Here is a 17227-nt window from a genome sequence, read left to right as displayed (position 1 = left end):
CTAATGGCCTACTAAATGCTTGAGATTTGGTGAAAAATTATTGGCTCCAAAATATCAAAAGAAAACTGTGAAATCAAAAATTAATAAATATTTAATTAAATGTCAAAAAATATGGGCATTGTCAGCTAGCCAATTCAACTTTTACATTGTTAAAAATAGTCCCACAGGTCTTGTTAGCCTTAATTCTGGAATCCGGAACGTTCTTAAAATGAAATTTTTTTATTAGTTTGGGGTGAACTCATTTGGAAGCACCACCTAATCTGAACTAACATGAAGCTATTTATGATCTGCATTTATCCCCCTTACTGTGAATATTCATACTTTTCCCCCCCCAGAAATATAAATGTTTTTGATTATGGGTACTGTACTGTTCCAGACTCCTGTGGAAATATTACTTCACACACGGTACATGCAGCCTAATATTGTTCTAAAATCTGAAAAATTTTGAATTCCAACAGCATATCTGCTCAAGGGGATCAGATAAATTGTATCCTTGTGTAAGTAATATGTGGGAGGGGAGTACCTTTTCATATGTTTCTATAATGTGTATTAGGGGGAGATTCTAAAAGTTAGTGTGCCTCTGGCCTACAAAGGTCTCAAAAGGATACTGTAAATCCCTCACAGCACTGAGAGCATGGAAATCAGGTCCTTTTAAAATAACCTCTGAGTAATAAATGCATGAAAATGTATTCAACATCATTAGTCATTAGGGAAATGCAAATTAAAACACAATGAGACCATCTTATGCTCACTAGAATGGCTGTAATAAATAAGACAATAACCAATGTGTATGAGGATATGGAGAAGTTGGAATCCTCTGCATTGCAGGTAGGAATGTAAAATGTTGAAGTCACTTGAAAAACAGTTTGGAAGTTCCTCAAAGAGTTAAAAATAAAACTACCAGACAAGCCAGCAATTCCAGTTCTAGGAATCTGCCCAAGAGAGAGGAAAACATATAGCCTTGCACATGAGTGTTCGTAGGAACATTGTTCATAATAGCCAAAATCTGGAGATAACCTCTGTTCATCAAATGGCAAACAGATAGACAAAATGTGAGATATTCATATGATGGAAGACTACTCACCAATAAAAAGAAATGAACTACTGACACACGTTACATCATGGATGAACCTCAAAAACATTATGCTAAGTGAAAGAAGCCACATACCAGAAACCTCATATTGTATCATTGCATTTATATGAAATGTCCAGAAAAGGCAAATCCACAGACAGAAAGTAGATTAGTGGTCATCTCGACCTGGATGTGGGACGTGGGTTAACTGTAAATGGGCATGAGGGATCTTATTGGAGAATGAAAATGTTCTAAAACGGATTTATGGTAATGATTGCACCACTTGGTAAGTTATTAAAAATCATTACATTGTACACTTGAAATAGGTAAATTTTATGGTATATAAAATACTTCAATAAAGCTTTTTTGGGTTTCTTTTTTTTTTTTTTTTGAGGCTGGTGGGTACAGGGATCAAACCCTAGAACTTGGTGTTATCAATACCATGCACTAACCAACTGAACTAACCAGCCAGCAACACAATGTTGTTTTTTAAAGTGCCTCTTAGTTTAAAAAATATAATCAATTAAAAATTACAAGGAAGGAATGAAAGGTCTTCCTAATATGTTTTTCCTTAAACGTGTAAGCCCCAGTTTCCTAATCTGCAAAATGAGCTTAATAATAGTACCTGCCTCTCTAGTTTAGTGTGATACTTCTATGAGATAATGCTTGTAAAGCATTTAGTACAGTGCCTGGCACAAACGAAGCAATGAATACATATTAGCTGTAGAAAAAAATTTGTGTTTCAATGGAAAACTATGCATCATCTCTAGCATACCCTCAGGGCTATCTGATTCTAGCCCTACTTACAGTCTTTGAGTTTTTGTGCAACTCTTTTGAAAATTGTAGGTAACTAATAGATATGTGAATTCTGTGCTGTCTGGTAGAGATTTAGTTAACTTCCTCCCTCCCTGTAGGAGAAATCAGTTTTTGTCTCCACTGGCAATTCATCTCAACATTCCTCTCCTCCATATAAATGTGTGCTTTTTTCATTTTTTCTTTGAACCAGTTATAACATCTGCTTGGTTTTCTCCTACCATATGATTAAAATAAAATCTTTAACATAGGTTCATTTTCATATCTGTGTAAAAGTCATGATTTTACTTTTTTCTGAAATTACCTTAGATTTCTTTTGTAGTTCCCACCAAGATGCCTAGTGGACTCACCTGACAGAGCCAAGTAAACTTTGTCAAACTCATGAGCAGCATAAGCCTGGGTACATCTTTTCTTGGTTCCCAGAAGTGAATCCAAAGAGGCCATAGAACTTTGCTGACTCTGTTTTTTCAAATTTAATTTTTCTCTCTACTTATTTTGTTTTTGGTTTGTTTATGGCTGATAAATTATTCCCCATTGGAAATTTGGTTTTATGGTCTATTTGATGATTTCTGTAAATCTTGTCCCTGTTGGGTGAAAGATGACAGAGACTCTGGTTTATTGGTCTTTTCTGTTTGCGTGTCTACTTATCTATTTTGAGCTCAAATCAATTAAGTACTTATATCCCATGGGAAGAGAACACCTCTTTGATATGGACCATTGAGTTCTGTAATTCTGTGTTTACTCTTGAACTATGGCTGAAACAAACAAAAAGTTATAATTATTATACATTAATGAGATTGTACCAGGAGCAACAGTGGCAAAGAGGTTCAATTTTGTATACAAGGTAACGAGATGTTTATGTTTATGTTTTTGTTTATTAAAGAGAAAAGGAAACAGTTTTGTCCTATAGTAAAATGGCTGGTTGTTTTACAATGAGAATGAGAAGGGTGAGAGACAAACCTGAATGGACATATGAGGTTGCAGAAAATTTGCAGAAGAGAACTTTACTCACCTTGGATTATAGTATGTGCAAATAATGTCTGAAATGTTAGAAAATGTGTCAAGATCTTAGCAAAGTTTGCTGAACTTTGATGGGCTTGTTTCTTTGGTTCACTGTTTATCATGTTCATCTACAATACAAAGAGTTATTCTTGTTTTCTGTATAATTTACCTAGATAGCAAAAATTCTGTCATACAGAATAGCTTTCTATGGTTTATATTGACTTTATTATATCTTCGATTATTTAAGGAAACAAGTTTCTCACTTAGGAAAGAGTTAAGGTTTTTATACAAACCTGTTACCTTCTGTGTTTATTTTTTAATAACATAACATGAGTAGCCAAATACTATTTCTCAGGGATTCTGACCCAATTCCTATCTTAAGTGTTCAAATCTCCTGACACCTTTTTTCTAATTTTTAAAAATGATGCTGTACTTTACCTACAGTAACATTTACCCTTGTTAAGAGGACAGTTCTGAGAGTTTTGACAAATGTATATGGTGTGTAACTACCACCACAATCAACATACAGAATAGTCCCATCACCCCAGAAAATTTCCTCTCGTTCCTCTCTTGATAGCAAGTGATTTTGGCCATTCCCAAATAAAATTCTAAATATAAAATACAATAGGATAAAATAATACTTTCAGGATATTTTCTGCACCTGTAACTATCTTTGCAATTTCTCAGAGGACCCCTGGAAAATCACAAAGAGAGGTGTTATAAGTAATTTGGTTTATTTGATATGTTACTATAGACAAATTGCATGGGAAAAGCTGTCAAAGCACAAGTTACATTTAGCCTTATGTTTTGGTTAATCTGGCCCTTGCATTTCTATATGAATTTTAGCTTGTCAATTTCTGCAAAAAGGCAGTTGGGATTTAGATAGGGATAGGGATAGTCAAATCCATGGATCAATTTAGGGAGTATTGCCATCTTCTCAATGTTAAGTCGCCTAATCTATGAACATGGTATATCTTCTTTTTTATTTAGATCTTGTTTATTTCCTTCAACAATGTTTTGTAGTTTTCATTGTACAAGTCTTGCACTTCTTTTGATAAACTACCCTTAAGAGTTTTATTCTTTTTGATGTTATTGTAAGTGGCATTGTTTTCTTAATTTCATTTTTGTATTGTTTATTGTTACTATGTAGAAATACAATAGATTTTTGTATATTGATTTTGTATCTTGCAAACTTGCTGAACTCATTTAGTAGTTCTAATAGTTTCTCTGGGGATTTCTTATGATTTTCTATATGTAAGATTATGTTACCTGTGAATAGAGATAGTTTTATTTCTTCTTTTCAGTCTGGATGCTCGTATACATCTTTCTTGCCTAGTTGCCCTGGTTAGATCCTCTAGTACAGTGTTGAATAGAAGTGGCAAGTGTGGACATCCTTGCTTTTTTCCTGATTTTAGGGGAAAAACTTTCCTTCTTTCATTATTAAGTATGATTTTAGCAGTGAGCTTTTTGTAGATACTTTTTATCAGGTTGAGAAAGTTTACTTCCACGCTTAGCTAGTTGAATATTTTTTTTCATGAAAGAGTCTTGGGGTTTGTTAAATACTTTCTCTGTGTATATTGAAGTGATTGTATAGTTTTTATCTTTTACTTTGAATATTATGTATTACTCTAACTGATTTTTGGATGTTAAATCAAGCTTCCATCGCTAGGATAAATTATATTTGATCATGGTGTATAATTCTTTATAGATTGCTGGATTTGGTTTGGTAGTATTTTTTTGAGGGTTTTTGCATTTATATTTACAAGAGATATTGGTCAGCAGTTTTCTTGTGATGTCTTTGTCTGGCTTTGGTGTTAGGGTAATGCTGGTCTCATAACGAGCTGACAGCTGTTGCTTTCTCTTCTATTTTTTGGAAGAGTTTTATTTTTTAATTTTTACAATTTTTTATTATTAAAAAAATTTTAAATTTATCAATATACATTCTAGTTGATTTTCATGTCCCTTTACCAATTCCTCCTTTGCCCCCCTCCCTCTCCCTTTTTGGAAGAGTTTGAGAAGAATTGGTGTTAATTCTTCTTCACATGGTCAGTAGAATACACATCAGTGAAGGATTTCGGACGTATTATTTTCTTTTGATGCCACAGGAACAATCAAATATATGTGAATGGTGCTTATTTAATCATATATGACTAGACACTATTAAGAAACTAAGATTGACTGTAAGGAGCCAATGCTTACAAAACCCTGCCAGGAAACCTGGCCCTTGTATCTCACTGTCAGGGTTCCCAGCCTTACAGGTGAGTAAAGAAAGCCATTTCCTGGCAGGCCCAGGAAACTTAGGATATTTCATCCAAATTTATGGAGAATGCAGATGAAATCTGGTAGAGAGTTCTTGATGTGGCTTCCTAGCCTCAGGAGGCTTTAAAAAGTCCAATCTGAGATTCCTTATGAAAACTTCCACAAACAAAACTTAAGAAGGCCTATGTGGTAAATTACCACTCTTCTTGCACCTATGTAAATGATCAGGCCAAATATAAAGAAAACTTATCTTATTTTTGTGATCAAGAATAATCTATCTTTGAGATTATTTTTGATTAAAAGAGGGGAGACTGTAGAAAAACACTTTGTGTTTCTATGGAAAACTATGCATTATCTATAGTATACCCTTCAGGGCTATCTGAGTGTATTCCTGTTTATTGTCCTTGAGCTATTTCACAACTCTTTTGAAAGTTGTAGATAACTGATCATATGTGAATTTTGTCCTGTCTGATAGAAGTTTATACAACTTCTCTTACCCTTGGAAAATCCAGTCTTGTTTCCGTTTGCAATTCACCTCAACATTTTCTTACTCCATATAAATATGTACTCTTTTGACTTTTCTTTTGAACTGGTTATAACATTTGCCTGATTCTCTCACATCGTATGAGTAAAATATTTGATGTGTTCATTTTTCTATCTGTAAGAGGGTCATGTTTTTTCCTTTACTAAAAATTATCTTTTATGGTAGCTATTATTTTTTTCAGTCAATCTCAATTTCACCTCTCCAACTTCTCTACATCTCCCCTATACACACACTCATTAGTCACAACCACAACTTGGTGTGATGGGAAAAATCCATTTCCCTCTGTGACATTTTAAACGAGTTGGAATTCTGGAGAGTTCTTTACTAACAAAAAAATAAAAATAGATTTAAATCCAGGAAACAAACAAGGTGTTATACAGCATAGATTTCTTGTCATGGGAGAACCAAATTCTGGCCACAGAGTAGATTGGATGATACAGCTTCCAGGCAGAAAGACCAATGAATGTTTTCCTTCTTAGTTTAAAAATGCCTTGGCCCAACTTCCCTTAGAGAGTTCTTGGGCAGATCTCCCTTCTATCCCCCCAGTGGCCTCCTCCCTCACAGGATGCTGTATGGAGGATAGGATGCTCACATCTATTTAGGTCCCATCAATATAGCAATGGGCACTGTGGACTAGAGACAACTAATTCCAAGTTCCCCTGCAGGAATGGTAAAGCAGAGTTTCTCCACAGAGGTCAATTCAGGACTTTGAGTTCATGAGTGGTTGAGCAGCCCTTGAAAATTCAAACACAATGAGTGTTCTCCTTGCTGGCACTCTGTTTTGTTTTGTTTTTTAAAAACATATTTCCCTTTTACTCCCAACTGGAATGATTGGTGATTATATTACCAATTCTTTTTACAGTCTCCTGTATTTTTAGATTCTCTCTTATGAAAACAAAATCTTTTTTCTGAATGTTTTGAAATTTGCTTTCCTAATGTATGTTGTCCATGTTTGATTCTGGCCAGTTTATATTGTAATTTGTATTTTGTAGTGATTTTGTAGTGTTCAAAGCTACATTGTGAGAAAGAAAGAAAAAGCAGCTCCTGAGGTCCAGAACTGACCTGACACTCCTTGGTCATTTTGTTCTCCTGTTGGACAAAAAGGATCTCACAGACTGCTAACCTCAGTCGTGATTGCTGAGACCAAGACGAAACAAGGCCACTTCAAAATTTTTTCTTAGCACGTGTGCAAGCAAGATAACTGCGTAAACCCACAAAATATCAAACATTCTCCTCTCTTGCTAAATGAATGACTGCTGTTTTTTTATTCAGTGTTCCTCCCAAATCTGATAGCATTCAATCTTGAACAAATCCCTGTTTCTTTAGACTCTCCCCAAATCATCCCACCAAATAAGTCATAAAGTCAAATTGTTTAACTCTAGGTATGTTCCTGGTGGTCTCTGGCAGAGGGTCATTGGCAAATGAAATGGTCTCCTTCCCCATGTTCCTGCCACTGTCACATCACCAAATACTGCTTTCTTCTTTGTTGGTCTATAGTAAATCCAAATAATTTGAGCATCAAAATAAATATTGATAATAATGAAGTGTAACCCTTTGAATAAAACAGGAACCCATGAATCTATGTCAATCTGAATGAATAAATGAGTGAGTAAAGGATAAGGAAAAGCTCTATGTTACGTTGGAATGCCAATGAATAGATATAGGAAAAATGATGAAATTAGAAAATCACAATTTTGTAAAGATCATAGAATAAATGATCCGTGCCAGGACCGCCATGCTGAGGAATGGGATAACTATATAGTTTTGAAGTATCCCTCTACAAAAATTACTCATTATTTTTATAAGTATACCATGCTTACTAATTATATTTACAATGGATAAATCTGGCAGACATCATTTTAACTAAATGATAACAGTTAACATCATCAGTAAAGTGACAAATTGACACAGTGCAGTTCCTATGATGAACTGAGAAGACTCCAGCACTGCTTCTGGGATATTCCTACCAAAAATGCATAAATTGCAAGTAAATATTAGAACAATCCAAATAGAAGGACAAAATAACTACAAAGTAACTACCTTGTACTCTTCAAAAATGCCCAGGTATACTCTGGTTTCTCTTCAGATCGCATAAATCTTTCGCCTTTTACAAAAATGCCCAGGTAATGAAAGACAAGGAAAGACTGAGGTTTCAGGTTGAAGGCATATGAGGAGATAATAGTGGCTAAATGCAGTGTGTATTCCTGGATTGGATCCTGGACCTACAAAAAAACGTTATTGAGGCAATTGGCAATATTTGAATAGGGTTTATAGATCAGATGGTATATTGGATTGATATTAATTTTCTGATTTTGATAGCTGTTCTGTGGTTAAATAGGAGAGTGTCTTAGTTTTTAGGAAATATGTACAGGATTCAGGGTGAATGGGCCATAAACTCTGCAACTTAATCTCAATGATTTAGAAATATTTACAATTGAGGAATCTGGATGAAAGGTACACAAGAGCTCTTTGTACTATTTGTGCAAATTTTATGTAAATTTTTAATAATTTAAAAATAAAAAGCAAAGAAAGGAAGGAAAGGAGTGAAGGAAGAAAGGAAGAAAAAGAAAAAAGTAAGTCTAAGGGTCTGTGTGCATCCCTGGGGATAATCCCATTGGGGGTTATCGGCCTCCAGGAGAGGGCAGCAGACCTCTGGCCATGTGGTTGAAACCTTTGGTCATAATTTTATTACTTCTTTTTAATGTTAACATGGTCACATTTTTACTTCTTCAATTTGAATCTAGCATCTTGTAGGCCAGTAGTTTTCAACTAGGGATTCAGATCACTTATCTATGTGGTTTTATTAAAACACAGATGTTTAGGACTTAAGACTTACTGAACCTCTTAATATTCTTGATATGTTCTTGGTATGTTCTTACTATAAGCTTGGTTTATTCATAATACATGATATATTAAACCAGGATTATTGTATGTTATGTCTCAATATTTTTTCTTTGTAAAGATTATATGGGAGTACTTTGAAAGGTTCGTGGAAAAATTGAATTAAAAGATAATGCAAATCCTTCCATTAACTTTTTGAAGACCCCTCATATTCATTCCTTTCTGTAAATTAGATGTGATATTCACTATTTTCTTTGAAAATAGAGTTAATTATGTATTTATAGTTATTTTGTCAAGTTTTTCTTGGATCAACTTTATTGTTTTGTTTTACAATCCACAGAAATAACTTGATTTCCTTGTTGGCTAAGGAAATCAATTTCCTTGATTTCCTTTTCATGTCACTTTGTTTTTTAATAAAGGAAATTCATTAATTCTTCTAATGAACTCTTTTCAGATCTTTCACTTTTGACAATTGTCAGTAATAAGTTAGTAAGCTAACCACAGCTATTTTAAGTCTTTTATCATCTGCAGATAGTTATTTTACTCTGATGCTTTCCTGAAAGCTCAACAATAAGCTATGGGCCAGAGTGCTTTGTTTTCAACAAAGGATTGTCTCAGAGTCCTGTGGAAAAGGACTATGCCAGGTACTTTGGGCATGGTATCTGATGGCACTGCTTAAACAACTTTGAGACATACTAGTAGACTGAGTCAGAATCTCTAGAACTCTGGTTGAGAAGCCAATGGGTTCATGAGACTGCTAACCCAAGATCCAGTGGAACAAAAATTAATTACATAGAACTGAATGAACTAAGGAGGGATGATTGCAATTTTTGCTTGAAATATTGTTGATGCTGTTGGAATGTTCTATTTTCTGGAAATTTAAGGAAGCCCTTTTTCTTTCCTCTTAAGCTATCTATAAGTCATAGCAATTTAGTAATTATAACTCTGCCTTTCTTTTTAGATTCTGCTTTTGTAAACTCAAATGAAACATTTGTAAATATTATCTGATTTTCCCTGCCTGACCCCTGCAGAATTTGGAAACTCTTACTAAATATTCTTAATTTCATGACAATATAATTACTGTATTTTCATGAGAATGTAGTTATTGGCATAGGTTCAATGAAAATCTGTCCTCCTTTTTAATAGGACATACTTGGAAACATAGGCAACCAAAGCCTAGCCTAGAATGTCATATTTGAGAATGATGTTCATTTAATCAAATATTGTTAGACATTTCTAAAGAACTAAGATTCACTTAATGGAACCAACACTTACAAAGCCCTTTCAAGTAAACTGGCCAGGTACCTGGCTTATAGGGTTCCCAGTCACTTTCTGGCAGGTCCAGGAACCCTGGGATATTTTGGGGTTCTAAAAAAGAGATAAATTCACTCAAATTTATGGGTCCTGTAGGTAAAACCTGATGGTGAGTTCTTGGTGTGGTTATCTAGCTTCAAGAACCTTTTAAAAGTCAGATTTGAGATTTTTAGAAAACTTCCAGCAAACAAACTTAAGAAGGCCTATATGGTAGATTATCACTTACTTTTTTTTGTAGCCATGTAAGTAATGAAGCCAAATGTTATGAGAACGGTTTTATTTTGTGATCAGAAATAATCTTCTTTTAAGATTAGGAAGGAGATTATAGAAAAGGGAGGAGACTATAGAAAAAAAATTGTACTTCAGTGAGAAACTATGCATTGACTATAGCAACTTTTCTGAGCTGATTCTAGCTCTGCTCACTGTCTTTGAGATATTTTGCAGCTCTTTTTAAATTGCAGGTAACTGATGAATATTGTCAAAGACAAAAACCAACCAATTAAGAAGACCGAATTTACTCAGGCTATTGCAGTAGAGAGATCACCCAGATCTGAAGATCAGAGTATCTTGGCAGAGTGGTTTTGTCTTAGACTTTTATGAGGAGTAGACAAGTTGTAGGTGGAATGATTTACAGTTGAGATTGTTTTGCAATCAGGAGAAGTTTCGATCAGTTAGCAGAACAGGAAATGTTTGCCTCTGTGTCTCGCTAGCTTCAGGGGACATATTGTTCTAAAATTAACTAAGCATTCATGTGACAAAGAATGGGGAGTTGAAGGGTCTCTTGTTGGCAGGCTCAGGCAAAAGGTGAAAAATCCATGTTTGGCCTTGTCACAGGACGAGGGAGTCCTGTATAAATCCTATGGGAGCTATGAGAAAGAGTGAATAGCGAGTCTTATCTAGGTGACATGGGGAAGAGTGGTTTTTGCAGTAAGCCATTTCCCAGAGCACAAAAGGGTGGGGGGGGATTTCTTAACCATTGCTGTTTTCTGGGAACACAGGACTCAGGTAAAGTTCGCCATTGTCAATATGCAATCTCTACCTTGTCCTGTAGTTACGATCATCGATCATCGATCATCGACTTTCCACTTACCCCCATCCTCCACCCCCCCCCCCCCCCCCCCCGCACCCTCCGCAAAACCAGTTTTGCTTTCATTTGCAATTTGATATCTTTATGTAAATTTATGCTTCTTGACTTTTCCTTTGACTCTGTTATAACATCTGCCTGACTCTCTCGTATCATATGAGTTCAACCAATTCTTTAACACTTATTCCTTTTTTATATTTGTTTGAAAGTCATGATTTTGCTTTTATATGAAAATTATCTTTTAACAGTACAATTCATAGAGTCCGTTCAGATTTCACCAGTTTCTGAGGGTCCCAGTGAGAGGCAAGGAAATTATGAGAGCTGGGGAGATAGGTCGGTCCAGAGGCTGATGGCGGCCACAGTGAAGACTGACACCCTGAGAATGAGTTATCTAGTAGAGTGAAGTAGGATTTCTTTGGTGGGGATCATTTTGAATTTAGTCTAATGCTTGTTTTTTTTGTGTTTGAGAATGTTATTATTTCTGCACTCCTTCGCAATGGCTTGGATGTGTTAAAACATAGGATGAAGAGTTAGACAAATTTGAGTTCAAATCCTGGTTCTACCACATACTTGCTGTGTGATCTTTGGAAGGATGTTAACCTTTTTCTACCTCAGTGTTCTTATCTGTAAAATGAGAATAATATTAGTGTCTCCCTTATAGAATTGTTGTGAGAATCAGATGAGATAATAAATGTAATGGGCTTGGCATATAGAATGTACTCAGTAAATGTTGGCTATTATTACTAAAATAACTTTTCTATGTTCACACCAAGAGGAGGTCTAAACTAACAACCTTTCATTAAAACTGTAGAAGCCACCACGCCTCTGCTTCATTCCAGGCCCCTTAATTCTTACAGAGTATTAAGCGAGTAGAGTTCTTGCTCAGCAAGGACAAATGGAATAACATTCCATCAACTTGTCAACTTCAACAGTAGGTCAATGATGAAAACCACAAGTGCAAGTTAGTTGCTATGTATTCCTTGTTTTCTTTGCAACTTTTATATTTCTTTTCATGTCACTTTGTTTTTTAATAAAGGAAATTCATTAAGTCTATGAATGTAATTTTATTTACAGATTTTTTTATAAGGCTGTTTATGTAAACGATTTTACAAATCAGAAAAAGAATCTGACAATGTGTCCAAAATTTAGTCAGGAAAATGTGGATAATGCAGGTATATGATGCACAGTGTGCTCTTTTGCATAACCCCTAAGGTCACTAATTACCTCAGAGGGGTCTGAGTAGCATTCCCATTAGGTGGCAGTGAGGGCCTCTCAAAGGCCTGACAAATCCATGTCCTTTCTTCAGGTCTTCTTTTGGCTTTACGTGTCACAAAGGACCATTTCTGATAACCTGCAAATTCAGGGTTGCTAAAATAAGGCATTATATAATAAAATTTGAAAAAATAAAAATAAACAATAAATAAATAAAATAAAATAAAATTTGCACATTACTTGAGTGTCTTCAAGATTCAAATCTGGCATTCTACTAAGATCCTGTAGCCTATGTGAAAGTCACAATGCTTTTGCCTGCAAGCAGACATTAGTATCTTATGGAGCATTTTCAAACATACCAGAGCTGGGGCCCATGTCGAAGGTTCTGCTTTCATTGGTCTGGGGTGAGGCCTGGGCATTAGGATTATTTTAAAAGCTCCTCAAATGATTCTCATGTGCAGCCAGGATTGAGAACCATTGCTCCAGCTAAAAGCATTCTTTCTCCCCTGATCTTTACAGTAGTTTCTCTTTAGTGGCACTCAACAAAACTTTAAAATCATGTTCTACAGTTAATTGAGATTATTATTTCTCCTGCTGGGCTACAAGCTCTTTAAGGACAGTTTGTGTTTGAGTCATCCTGAAGTCTCCAGCAGGCCTTAGCCAAGGACATTTGTTCTTACTATCTATCACCTGTGCTCAATAAACTTTTGTTAAATGCATTCCTGAAGCCTAGCCCTAAAAAACAACTAAAAATAGTAAGAGCTGCATGACCTTAGGCACGTTGCATAACCTCTGGGCCTCTTGTAAAAGTCTCACCTCCCCTGGCTGTTGTGAAGTAATTTATTGGAGCAGCTAGGCAAAAGTTATCAGGAGACCTGTCCTGGCCACCCAACCTAAACTTGCACCTTCCAATCCCCCTCCCTTCCCATTCTTCAGTCCCTGTTTACTTTTCCTCCCTGGCACTTAGCACATACTACAGGCTTCACTTACCTCTCTTCTTCAGTGTTGTCTCCCCCTCCCCACAATCTGAATTTCATGAGGGTAGAGATTTTTGTCAGTTTGGTTCACTGCTATATCCCCAGCATCCAGAACAGTGCCTAGCACATAGTAGGTGCTCAATAAATATTTGTTGAAAGAAAATGATTATGTTAGCCTATTTTTTAAAAAAGTGGTTCCATCTCTTTCCTCTACACAAGTGACATGAGTTATTTTTCTGGTAAGTATTTGTAGTCATTTATTACAAAGCCTTCCTTTTCTAGTAAAAAATAATCTATTTCTAACATAAACACATATATTCTGAATGCATTATATTTTGGCAATGTTGTCTCGGTTCTGGGAGTGTTGGCAGTGGTTCTACTTAAGCACAAGGAAGGCTAGAGCAAGGATCATGGACATATTTGGGACCATGGATGCAGATCAGAGCAGGGAAACAGTGTCTGGCAGGGCCAATTGAGGCCAAGGGAAACTGAACACCAGGTGCTCTTGCACAATTAGAACTCGGCTCCTAGGTGTTCCAGAGGACGGTGACCATGATGATGGAGGAGGCCAAAGAGAGCAGGTAGAGGTGGAAGAGCAGGGTGTCCATCATGTGGCCAAACTGTACCCACAGTCGACTAGCTGGGTCTTTGTCAATCTCAAGCCCCCATTTAGCTCAGTGTCTCTGAGTCCCAGCTCTTTCCCTACTAGTTCTTCTGGTTTCTTTTGGCCTATGGAGAGGATAGAAACTCAGTCATGAAGTGGGAAGGGAACAGGATTAGAGAAGTGGGGTGTGGTGGGGAAATTGGGCCCAGTGTGAAGGGAAAGTCCGGGCAGGTGGGTGGGAGCAAGACCCAGGCCCTTATTTTCCCTCTGGGTGCAGTGGGGCAGCACCTCCTTGGGCTGGTGCAGTGCAGCAGCAGGGTGTGGTGTCCAGGTGCAGCAGGTGGGTGATGAAGTTGGAATCCAGCAGGCTGATCACCAGCACAGGGCAGAGTAGAGGGCAAAACAAATGATAAGTAAACCAGGGCATGATTCATCTCTAAACTTTTCTTAAGCCTCTTTCCAAATCCAGTCGTTCCCTCCTTAAGTGGAGCAGCAGCCAGTTCTCCTGGTCCCCCTCCCTGTCCCCTGCTGCCTTTGCTTCTCCAGAAAGTGGGAGAGGCCATACTGATAAGGGAGGTGCCATTGGTGGTGAGCAAGTCATTCATCATGAGCAGGAAGACGTTGTGGCCCAGTGGAAGGGTTATCTTTAATGGGGCATGGTTCTCGTTTTCTGCTGGCAGGTAGAAGCAGAGGGCGTCGATGGCAACCAGAAAGCTTCTGGGCACCAGAGGTTTGGCCTGTGCCTGATGTCCACGTGGTGGGAGGAGAGAGCGGAGAACTGGGTGATGCTAGGACTGAAGGGAAATGGAGGGATGGTTCCAGGCCTTTCCTTCTTCTGTGTCTTCACCCCAGCAAGGGCTATTTCTGGGTCTGGATGAGGAGCAGCTTTCACACGACTAAAGAGACTCCCTGTTAGGAAAATATAGGAAAATGGTCAGGGCCCCTCAGATGTTCAGAATCTTGCCAAGCATTTGATGTAAATATGCACATGCGCTCAGGTGTTCCTTGGTTATTGTCTAATATGATTGTGTATGTGCATCCAGGTGTCCTGGGTTATGGACTAAAGTATAAAGGACTAATGGCTCTGATACATTGTGTTTCTCAGGATACTCCGGGAGGTCACTAGGGTGGCTGCTCCTAGCTCTGAATAAATCCTAATAATTTTTTTATCCATGGCTCCCAGGACCTTTCCTATTACTTAGCTCGCAGACCTGCATGTGAAGGGTTTGTGACCCAGTGTGTACAATGGGCTCGAGGGGTCTGTGAGCCCTAGCCATAGCTCCCCTATACCCATCAAAGAAAAGCCAGAGCTGGGAGGTTTGTTTTGAGGGGATGTTTTGGGGGACTTGGGAGAGAGGAAGGCTCTGAGAGTTATGGTGTCCAAGGGCTTTCTGGTCTTGGGGTAAGAAGTGAGAGACTCTGGCTCGTAGACTCAGAAGGGTCAGGTGAGGGAGGTGGTGGTGGCGGGGAGGACAGCCATGCCAGAATCTCTGTGCTCACATAGAACATGATCTGGTTAAAAAGACCGGAGCCCACAACCATCACTGGGCTGGACTTAATGCCCAGGAGCTCCCACTCCCTTGTGGAGTGGAGTATCTACTGTCTCCCACACTTCCTTGTCCATGCCCAGCAACATGTTGTCCACTACAGGGGAGACATACATTCACTCAACAAACATCTGCTCAGCACCTACTCTGTGCCAGGGAAGTAGAGTGATGAATTAGAAACCCACCTTAGCTACTTTTTCCAGATTGCCCAGTAAAATGAATTCCTTGCTGCTCAGTTGCCTCCTTTCTATTCTGGGCTTTCTCAGGAAGTCTCAGCCCCTTCTAAGTTCAACTCTCCCCACCCCACACCCACGTACCCCCAATCAGCAAATACCCCACTGTCCCTTTTTATGTATTTGAAAATAATAAGTTTGCTTTTATGTGCTTTTTTGCTGCCCCATTGGTTGCTCTCATTTACCGCACCCCAAAACACCCTCTGCAACCTACCTGTGTAGAGGAAAGAGCTAAAAGTGAGTGTGCAGTTGTGCTGGTCAAAGGGGAAGTAGAAGATGTCCAGGCTACAGAAGCTGGCCACTCGCATTGGCTTGTTATATACAACATGACTGTCATTAGTCACATATGCAGAGAAGCCTTGTGGGGTGTGATCCACATTCATGCTAAAGTGGCAGATGGGGAGGAAGGCACGTGCTCTGGGTTTCACATCAATTTACTTTCTTCTTGGAAGGCAAAGCTCATTATGGCTACTCCTCCATCTTTTCTGCCCACATTTTCCCGTATGTAGGGAGAAGTTGATCAAGCTGTGATCTTGCTTCTTCCTGAAATGTCCGCTGGCCCCACTGAATGTGCTTGCCTTGCACTGCCCTGGTCTGTTCCATGTGGACGAGGCTGCCCTCCAGCTTCCTCAGCCCTGGTACCCACAATTTTCCGTGATGCAGATGTCTGGGAGACACAGGTTCTCAGCTGTCACGGTGAATTTATTGGTATCACCACATTCTTCTGGGTCCCAGCTGACGAATGGGTTATCCCAGATCTAGAGCACAGGGCACAGAGGGATGAGTGATGGCTGAAAACTGGAGCTAGCTTAGGTCAGCATCTCCTGCCCTTCCATTCCCTTAAAAATATACACAGATGTATCTGTTTTTTCCCCTAAATATTTGTGCTATGGGAGTATGATAATACTTCAAAATACATTCCACAAAGTTATAATATAAAAAGCAATGTTCTTCCTTTTTGAGTCACCCCAACTCAGTCACTATGCCACCTCAGTGTCATTATTAATAGTTTCTTGTGTATCATTTCAGAAAAAGAAATTACAACATGTTTGAGCATTCTTTTTTTTTTAAAAGATGACCGGTAAGGGAATCTTAACCCTTGACTTGGTGTTGTCAGCACCACGCTCAGCCAGTGAGCAAACTGGCCATCCCTATATAGGATCTGAACCTGTGGTCTTGGTGTTATCAGCACCCGCACTCTCCCGAGTGAGCCACTGGCTGGCCCTTGAGCATTCATTTTTATTGACACAGATAGAGTTACACTATGCACATTGTTATGCATATTGCTTTTTTGACCTCGTTTACTTTTAAATTCTGATTTCTGTTTTCTCCCTGATGGTAACTCTCTCCCCTTCTCTAGCTAACAACAATCTTATTGGACTTTCTCTTCCCATTCAAGGGAAGTAGTAAGCTGAACACTGGATGTATCTGGGTCCTGAAGCTTACTTAGGGACTTCCAACACTATGTCTTCCTTCTCACTGTATTTTTTTTCATCTATATCTTTCAAAGTTGATTGGCACCCCAGAAAGCCATTTGTTACCAGCACTAGCTTCATTCCAGTTGAATTTGTCTATTCCCTCAGGCACTGTCAATTTCAATACATGGGATTTTTTTAAGCAAAGCCAGAAAAAAAGGGAAAGAGAAAGAGAGAAGGAAGAAGCTGAATCTTACATACCATATTTAACCACAGAAATGATGTCAGCAGCCAAAATTTTGCATTCTGT

This window comes from Cynocephalus volans, chromosome 1 (genome assembly GCF_027409185.1).
Source record: "Cynocephalus volans isolate mCynVol1 chromosome 1, mCynVol1.pri, whole genome shotgun sequence".
NCBI classification, from domain to species: Eukaryota; Metazoa; Chordata; class Mammalia; order Dermoptera; family Cynocephalidae; genus Cynocephalus; species Cynocephalus volans.
Note: the sequence above shows the minus strand (reverse complement) of the source record.